Raw genomic sequence first — 10,253 nt, forward strand, 5'->3', positions numbered from 1 at the left:
CCACCGCTTTACCCTCGTCAACTTTCTTAGTAACCTCATCAAAAAATTCAATAAGATTTGTCAAACATGACCTTCCACGCACAAATCCATGTTGACTGTTCCTAATCAGACCCTGTCTATCCGGAAAATTATATATACTATCTCTAAGAATACTTTCCATCAATTTACCCACCACTGACGTCAAACTCACAGGCCAATAATTGCCAGGTTTATCTTAGAACCCTTTTTAAACAATGGAACCACATGAGCAATACGCCAATCCTCCGGCACCATTCCCGTTTCTAATGACATTTGAAATATTTCTGTCAGAACCCCTGTTATTTCTACACTAACTTCCCTCAAAGTCCTTGGGAATATCTTGTCCGGACCCAGAGACTTATCCACTTTTATATTCCTTAGAAGTGTCAGTACTTCCTCTTCTTTAATTGTCATACTTTCCATAACTACCCTACTTGTTTCCTTTACCTTGCACAATTCAATATCCTTCTCCCTCTCCTTAGTGAATACCGAAGAAAAGAAATTGTTCAAAATCTCCCCCATCTCTTTTGGCTCCGAACATAGCCATCCACTCTGATTCTCCAAGGGACCTATTTTATCCCTCACTATCCTTTTGCCACTAACATAACTGTAGAAACTCTTTGGATTTATTTTCACCTTACTTGCCAAAGCAGCCTCGTATCTTCTTTTAGCTTTTCTAATTTCTTCCTTCAGATTCTTTTTACATTCTTTATATTCCTCAAGTACCTCATTAACTCCAAGCTGCCTATATTTATTGAAGATCTCTCTCTTTTCCCGAAGCAAGTTTCTAATATCTCTTGAAAACCATGGCTCTCTCAAACTTTTAACCTTTTCTTTCAACCTAACAGGAACATAAAGATTCTGAACCCTCAAAATTTCACCTTTAAATGACCTCCATTTCTCTGTTACATCCTTCCCATAAAACAAATTTTCCCGATCCACTCCCTCTAAATCCTTTCGCATCTCCTCAAAGTTAGCCTTTCTCCAATCAAAAATCTCAATCCTAGGTCCAGTCCTATCTTTCTCCATAATTACACTGAAACTAATTGTATTGTGATCACTGGACCCGAAGTGCTCCCCAACAAATACCTCCGTCACCTGCCCTAAATCATTCCCTAACAGGAGATCCAACACTGTTCCTTCTCTAGTTGGTACCTCTATGTATTGCTTAAAAAGAAAGGAGGAAGTACAGTCGATGTTTCGGGCCGAAACCCTTTGTCAGGATTGCGCAAACGGTTTACTGGAGGTCATAGAACATAGAACATAGAATAGTACAGCACAGTACAGGCCCTTCGGCCCACAATGTTGCGCCGACCCTCAAACCCTGCCTCCCATATAAGCCCCCACCTTAAATTCCTCCATATACCTGTCTAGTAGTCTCTTAAACTTCACTAGTGTATCTGCCTCCACCACTGACTCAGGCAGTGCATTCCACGCACCAACCACTCTCTGAGTAAAAAACCTTCCTCTAATATCCCCCTTAAACTTCCCATCCCTTACCTTAAAGCCATGTCCTCTTGCATTGAGCAGTGGTGCCGTGGGGAAGAGGCGCTGGCTATCCACTCTATCTATTCCTCTTATTATCTTGTACTCCTCTATCATGTCTCCTCTCATCCTCCTTCTCTCCAAAGAGTAAAGCTCTAGCTCCCTTAATCTCTGATCATAATGCATACTCTCTAAACCACGCAGCATCCTGGTAAATCTCCTCTGTACCCTTTCCAATGCTTCCACATCCTTCCTATAGTGAGGTGACCAGAACTGGACACATTACTCCAAGTGTGGCCTAACCAGAGTTTTATAGAGCTGCATCATTACATCGCGACTCTTAAACTCTATCCCTCGACTTAAGAAAGCTAACACCCCATAAGTTTTCTTAACTACCCTATTCACCTGTGAGGCAACTTTCAGGGATCTGTGGACATGTACCCCCAGATCCCTCTGCTCCTCCACACTACCAAGTATCCTGCCATTTACTTTGTACTCTGCCTTGGAGTTTGTCCTTCCAAAGTGTACCATCTCACACTTCTCCGGGTTGAACTCCATCCACTTCTCAGCCCACTTCTGCATCCTATTAATGTCCCTCTGCAATCTTTGACAATCCTCTACAGCATCTACAACACCACCAACCTTTGTGTCATCTGCAAACTTGCCAGCCCACCCTTCACAAAAAGTAGAGGTCCCAGAACAGATCCTTGTGGGACACCACTAGTCACAATCCTCCAATCTGAATGTCCACCCTCCACCACGACCCTCTGCCTTCTGCAGGCAAGCCAATTCTGAATCCACCTGGCCAAACTTCCCTGGATCCCATGCCTTCTAACTTTCTGAATAAGCCTACGGTGTGGAACCTTGTCAAATGCCTTACTAAAATCCATGTAGATCACATCCACTACACTACCCTCATCTATATGCCTAGTCACCTCCTCAAAGGACTCTATCAGGCTTGTTAGACACGATCTGCCCTTCACAAAGCCATGCTGACTGTCCCTGATCAGACCATGATTCTCTAAATGCCCATAGATCCTATCTCTAAGAATCTTTTCCAACAGCTTTCCCACCACAGACGTAAGGCTCACTGGTCTATAATTACCTGGACTATCACTATGACCTTTTTTGAACAAGGGGAGAACATTCGCCTCCCTCCAATCCTCCGGTACCATTCCCGTGGACAACAAGGACATACAGATCCTAGCCACAGGCTCAGCAATCTCTTCCCTCGCCTCGTGGAGCAGCCTGGGGAATATTCCATCAGGCCCTGGGGACTTATCCGTCCTAATGTATTTTAACAACTCCAACACCTCCTCTCCCTTAGTATCAACGTGCTCCAGAACATCAACCTCACTCATATTGTCCTCACCATCATCAAGTTCCCTCTCATTGGTGAATACCAAAGAGAAGTATTCATTGAGGACCTCGCTCACTTCCACAGCCTCCAGGCACATCTTCCCACCTTTATCTCTAATCGGTCCTACCTTCACTCCTGTCATCCTTTTTTTCTTCACATAATTGAAGAATGCTTTGGGGTTTTCCTTTACCCTACTCGCCAAGGCCTTGTCATGCCCCCTTCTTGCTCTTCTCAGCCCCTTCTTAAGCTCCTTTCTTGCTTCCCTATATTCCTCAATAGACCCATCTGATCCTTGCTTCCTAAACCTCATGTATGCTGCCTTCTTCCACCTGACTAGATTTTCCACCTCACTTGTCACCCATGGTTCCTTCACCCTACCATTCTTTATCTTCCTCACCAGGACAAATTTATCCCTAACATCCTGCAAGAGATCTCTAAACATCGACCACGTGCCCATAGTACATTTCCCCGCAAAAACATCATCTCAATTCACACCCGCAAGTTCTAGCCTTATAGCCTCATAATTTGCCCTTCCCCAATTAAACATTTTCCTGTCCTCTCTGATTCTATCCTTTTCCATGATAATGCTGAAGGCCAGGGAGCGGTGGTCACTGTCCCCCAGATGCTCACCCACTGAGAGATCTGTGACCTGACCCGGTTCATTACCTAGTACTAGATCTAGTATGGCATTCCTCCAAGTCGGTCTGTCCACATACTGTGACAGGAATCCATCCTGGACACACTTAAACTCTGCCCCATCTGAACCCTTGGAACTAATCAGATGCCAATCAATATTAGGGAAGTTAAAGTCACGCATGATAACAACCCTGTTATTTTTGAACCTTTCCAAAATCTGCCTCCCAATCTGCTCCTCTGTAACTCTGCTGCTACCAAGGGGGCCTATAGAATACCCCCAATAGAGTAACTGCTCCCCTCCTATTCCTGACTCAAAAGAGGATCCTGCAACATTACCCACCCTTTCTGTAGCTGTAATAGTATCCCTGACCAGTAATGCCACCCCTCCTCCCCTTTTTCCACCCTCTCTATCCCTTTTAAAACACTGAAATCCAGGAATATTGAGAATCCATTCCTGCCCTGGTGCCAGACAAGTCTCTGTAATGGCCACTGCATCATAATTCCATGCATGTATCCAAGCTCTCAGTTCATCACCTTTGTTCCTGATGCTTCTTGCATCGAGGTACACACATTTCAGCCCTTCTACCTTACTGTCTTTACATCGTTTATTCTGCTTCTCTTTCCTCAAAGCTTCTCTATATGTTAGATCTGGCTTTACTCCATGCACTTCTTTCACTGCTCTATCGCTCTGGGTCCCATCCCCCTTGCAAATTAGTTTAAACCCTCCCGAACCATGCCAGCGAACCTACCTGCAAGGATATCGCTCCCCCTGGAGTTCAGGTGCAACCCATCCAATCTGTACAGGTCCCACCTTCCCCAGAAGAGATGCCAATGATCCAAAAATCTAAAACCCTGCTCCCTGCACCAACTCCTCAGCTACCCATTCAACTGCCATCTCTTCCAAGTCTTACCATCACTGTCACGTAGCACTGGCAGCAATCCTGAGAACACCACCCTTGAGGTCCTGTTCTTCAGCCTTCTGCCTAGTTCCCGAAACTCACACATCAGGACCTCATCCCTCTTCCTGCCTATGCCGTTGGTCCCAACATGTATCACGACTTCTGGTTGCTTTCCCTCTCGTACCAGGATGTTGTGCACCCGGTCAGAGACATCCTGGACCCTGGCACCTGGGAGGCAACAAACCATGCGGGTGTCCTTCTCACATCCACAAAATCTCCTGTCTGCTCCCCTGACTATAGAGTCTCCAATGACGACAGCTCTCCTCTTCTCTGTCCCACCCTTCTGCACCACAGGGTCAGACTCAGTGCCGGAGGCCCTGCCACCGTGGCTCACACCTGGTCGGTCATCCCCGCCAACAGTATCCAGGATGGTAAACTTATTATTCAGGGGAATGGCTACAGGGGTGCTCTGCACTACCTGTCTACTCACCTTTGCTTTCCCCCCTCTGACTTGTGTCATATTGTGTTAATAATGGAACGAATATTAAACTTGGAGATGTTTGAAGAATGATTAAGAAAATGGGGAGAAGGTCATAGGGATAATAATATTTCAGTCTTGATTGATGAGGGTAAAATAATTGTTACTGAAATAGGGAAGGTTGAGTTACTGGCCAGGTAATTTGCTGCAATTCATAGTCAAAATAATTTAAGTGAAGAGGTTAAACAATATAGGGATAAAGTTGAAAGTGACTACTGTGATGTGTTTGAAGTGAGCTGTATTATAGTATTACTGATGTTGAGTCTTCTTTGCATGAACTTAAGAATGGTTTCATTAATGCAGGCCAGACGTTTCTCGGAAAGGATGATATATGTTATATGATTGGACATATGACTGACAGCTCTCTTCAGATAATATAAAAAATTTTGAATCATATTTGGAGGTTTGGCCATCTTCTTTCCTCATGGAAAATGGCCTGTTTTAAAACCTGGGAAACCTCCATTGGAACTTCATGTTATAGGCTTATATTGTTAACATCTCATTTATGTAAACTTATGGAACGTATAGTTGTAAAGCATGAATTATATTTTGGAAAAGAAAAGTGATACAGGGTTTTATCAGAGTGGCTTTCAGAAGGGTAGAATGAGATTGGGTTCAGTTTTCTATCTGAAGATATTAGGAAAGCACAGGTAAAAAAATATAGCAGTATATTTGGTATTGAAAAGGCATATGATGTGCAATGGAAGGAAGGACTTTTGATTAAACTACAGAGATTAGGAGTGAGGGGGAGATTGTATAATTTTTTGAGGTTTTTATTTGGACAGTCTATGCAGGTGAGGTTGGGCAAGGTGTATTGGGGTTTCTAAGAGATGGAGAATGGGACCCCACAAGGCAGTTTTTGCTGCCCTTTATTATTTTCTATTATGATCAATAATTTTTTTCTGAGATAAGGACTGGGGTGGCTAAATTGTTATATGAAGATGATGGAGCTTTATAGATTAAAGGTAGAAATTTCAATTTTACTATACATAGGATGCAATTAGCGATGAATAAGATCGAATAGATAGGGATTTAAACTTTCAGTAGCTAAAATTCAAGGTATGTGATTTACAAAGAGGATTAATGGACCTGCACCTGATGTAAAATTATATGGTCAAACTCTTCAAGAAGTGTTGATGGTGAGATTTCTGGGCATATTGGATGGAAAATAAGCTGAAATGGAAACATGATATCAATAAAATAATTGATAAATGTAAGGGAGCATTAAATATTCTCAGGTGTCTATATGGGTGTTTTTGGGGTGCTACACGAAAATCTTCGAAAATATTTTCTTAATTGGATCTGTTCTTGATTGTGGCTGTGTGGCTTATGGGTCAGTTTCCTCTTTAACTTTAAAGTGTTTGGTTATGATACAAGCACAGGCTTTAAGATTGTGTTGTGGTGCAATAAGGTCGTCCCCTGTTTCGGCTTTACTGGTTGAAATGGGACAATTATCCTTACAATTGTAGAGGTTGAAGTTGATGTTATCACACTGGATTAATTTGAGGGCGCAAAAAAAATGATCATCCTATTAAAAGGTGTGTTGGAGGACTGCTGGGACCATCACAAGAAGAGTGTTCATAGCTTTGGGAGGCTGGGTTCTTATCTTGCTGGGACCGTTGGTTTGTTGGAATATGCAGTATGTCATGTAGCTTTCTTGGTAACCCCACCTTGTTTTTTTCCAATAACTTTAGTTGATTTTGACCTGGCTGGTGGCATAGTGGCATCAGTGCCGGACTCCGGGATGAAAGGTCCTGAGTTCGAATCCAGCCGGCTCCCCTGCACGCTCTCCATCCGAGCATGTGATCTCTTTGGAAACTCACCCGGCAGAAGGCAATGGCAAACCACTGCTGTAACTTGCCTCGTATGCGGTTTCCCATTACGTCAGAGAGGTGTGGAGGGAAATCGTCTAACCGGAGAAACTCCGGATGTGACACACCTTTCCTTTTAGTTGATTTTAGGTTACACAATTTTTATAAAGTCTGAGGATGGAAAATTTTTATGGCATGTTAACCATTTCTACAGGTGGATCAAAAGATACTTTAACTGGGAATACTGGTGTGGCAGTGTTTGTGCCTGAATTACTGGTAACAATAAAGAAATGACTGACTAACCATTTAACAGTATATTCAACAGAATTGGTTGCCATCATTTTAGGCTTACAGTGGGTGAAGGAAATTTGTCCATGTAAAGTTGGAGTTTGTTCAGATTCCTTTTCAGTTTTCATGAGTCTCAAATGACACAACTTGTGATTGGGCATATTATGCTTAATTATTCCTTGTATCTTATCAAAAAACATCATTCTGGGTTGTGTAGGTTTTATCACCATTATGAAACAGTTGAACATATACTATTACAGTGTAAGGCATATAAGGTTGAAAGAAATCAAATGCAGGTTTCATTACAATCTTTGGCGGGGGTTGTTAGTTTTCATTTAAAAAATTTAAGTTATGGGAGTGACATTAATTTAATTCACAGTATCATCTTTCATTACTTACAATCCACAGGGTTTTTTGGGGTTAGTTAACTTTCATTTGAAAAAGTAGTATCTGGACCTGCCTCTCGATTTTTTTGCACTACCTTACTTTCCATTTTTCTATTTTCTATTTATGATTTATAATTTAAATTTTTAATATTTACTAAGTTTCACTATTTTTAATATTTAATATTTGTAATCCAGGGAGTGGGAAGTGCAGAATCAAATATCGCTGTGGTGATTGTACGTTCTAGTATCAATTGTTTGGTGACAATTAAGGATAAGTATAACAAGATTTTCTCCCTCCAGTTCTCTACACCACACTCCATTCCAGTTGGTGGCAGTAAAGCACCTTTAAGCTGGAGTGCCCAACCACATAAAAGGTCAGAAGAAAAGGAACAAGGGTATATTCTGGTTAATTGGGACACATTAGGATCATACATTTTGGCCCAGTTAAGTGTCTGCACCAATCCGCCAAAGTTCCATGAAAATAAAAAGGTATAAAAAAATGAAAAACTACTGTTTAAATGAGAAACAAATTATGTATTTCAATGAAATACAGAACAAACTAGAACACTGCCAAAGCTGCTACAGTACTATAAAACTGAGGATATGCTGCCATGTATAGTGTTATCCAGGGAGGAGTAGCACCTCTGGTGAAGGGGCTTGTCATGTACATTCTGGGGCAAATTATTCACCTTTGATCCCCACCAGACACTCAGCTCTCCCCTGTAGCTCCAAGTATCTGTTTGCATACAACAGCGGCTATACTCCATTACACCATTTCAACAGGCGGGCGGGCTAAACCAGCTGAAGATGGCCAGCGGGTCTCATAGCCCAGTGATATATGGACATGCCTGTCCTAGCATGTGAACCCAGCTCTTGTGGACTAGGCAGATGAGATCAACAGTGAGATCCAACGGTCATAAAGGTGGTTCTGCAACACTTCGTGGAGAGTGAAGGGCATGATAAGGCACAGAAGTAGTCACGATCATCTACTGCAACCAAGGAAGACTCCAGTTTGCGACAACTACTCACATCACTAGAGCCAGACCTCTGAGGTTAAGAGAGCGGAACTGTCCCAGTGCATTAGGGTTTCCATTTTAGAACTCTCCAGCGCAGGTTTCACTGTCATCATTAGATACGATAGACAACCAACACGCTGCTGTATTATTTTGATTCACTGTAAATGAACAAAATTAGCACAGATACCTAGTATAGATAACGGACTGCCTTCATACAATGATTTTTACGATGACCTCATCCAAATCTTCATTTTCATTGTAACATTCAAGATGATTGTCGAGACCTTGAAATTCTTCATAGTTCCTAACTTGCTGAAGTAGTGAAATCGTTTCGTTTTCACCCCCGCCCATTTTTTGGCATCTCCAAGCCTCAATGCTTAAAACCTCAATGAGCAAAACAATTCTAAGTTCTTAGTGCTTATTTCTCTCCAACTAACAGTGGAAATGATCACTGCTTTTCGAACATAAACAGATCTAACTCATGCTATTTAAAAACGGTTCGTTCTAAGCACAGTGTAGTGTCTAAAGGTCCCACAAAAGTTCACGTAACTGACACGAGTTAGAAACTATTTGATAATGATCTCCTGTCGCTATTAAGTGACATCAGCATAGTATCCCAAATAAATTAAGGGAATCCTGGCTCTTTTTTTTGATTAGTTTTTTTTCTTTAAGGGATGTCCCAAATAAACAGCTGTCCCAATTAACCAATGGACCAATTAACTGGAATCCCCTGTATTTGAAAATTGCACTGCTAATTGTATGTGTTTACTCTGTATATTCACTTATCTGTGCAGTTGTTAATTTTATACACGAATAAATAAGCTTACGGTTATAGACAATAGATTTCCGAACATTTATGCCTGTGGTTTCCCATGTTCCTAATGCAACATGGACGTGGCAGATAAATTCCTGGATATCAAGATTTCTCTGCTACCAACAAGAAGCTATAGGAACTCAGCAGGTCAAGTATACGTGGAGGGAAAAGGACAGTCGACAAAACCCCAGACCCTGCCTGACACACAGCTAGTAATTGCAGTGTGGTTCCTTGGAGTTGAAAAGCAAATGCAGTAAAACACATTTGCTGGAAATCTGAAGTAAAAACAAAACCATTCCCAGCATTTTCCATTCAAGTTTGCACTTTACTGTAATTCCAGACAATGAAAAGTACATCAATTAAATTTGACTCCAATATGCCATTTGAGTCAAAATCTGATCCTGGCATGTTCTGGAATTTGATCCAGCTGTGTTAACCTGAAGAATGCCCAAACTAATTGGAATGATGGATACAAAAGAATTGCTGGAAATAAAAGATTTTTTTCCTTGACCTGAGACGAATATTTCAATAAATGCAACACATCTAAAGGAGCCTTTCTATTTAATTACTACTTATCATCCTCTGCAATATCCTCATAATAAAAGATCTACTCAAACCAAACTGATTTTATCTTAATCTTATCCATGCCTGACAACACATACAAGCCATATCATTAACCATTAAGTCTAAAACTCAACCATTCTCTGTAATGACATTGCACCAACATTTTTTCTCTTTTGTTCTACAATGTTGCATCTTATCTCATCTCCAACAAACTTTATGTATTATTGAAGCTGATCTTTAGAACTAAAGTGAAGCTGTTCAGTTTGCTGTTACTACAGTCCAGAACCAAAGCTACTAAGGCATGGAAACATGCTCAGAAGCCAAGCTTCATGTCATTATTGCTGTTCCAACAAGGCATATGACAGGATGGGTATTACATTCACCTGTTCCAATCTGTCCTAGCTAACCTTGAGGAATGTAAAGTCAGTGTGGAACAAG

The sequence above is a fragment of the Mobula hypostoma genome, chromosome 6 (genome assembly GCF_963921235.1).
Source record: "Mobula hypostoma chromosome 6, sMobHyp1.1, whole genome shotgun sequence".
Classification (NCBI taxonomy): domain Eukaryota; kingdom Metazoa; phylum Chordata; class Chondrichthyes; order Myliobatiformes; family Myliobatidae; genus Mobula; species Mobula hypostoma.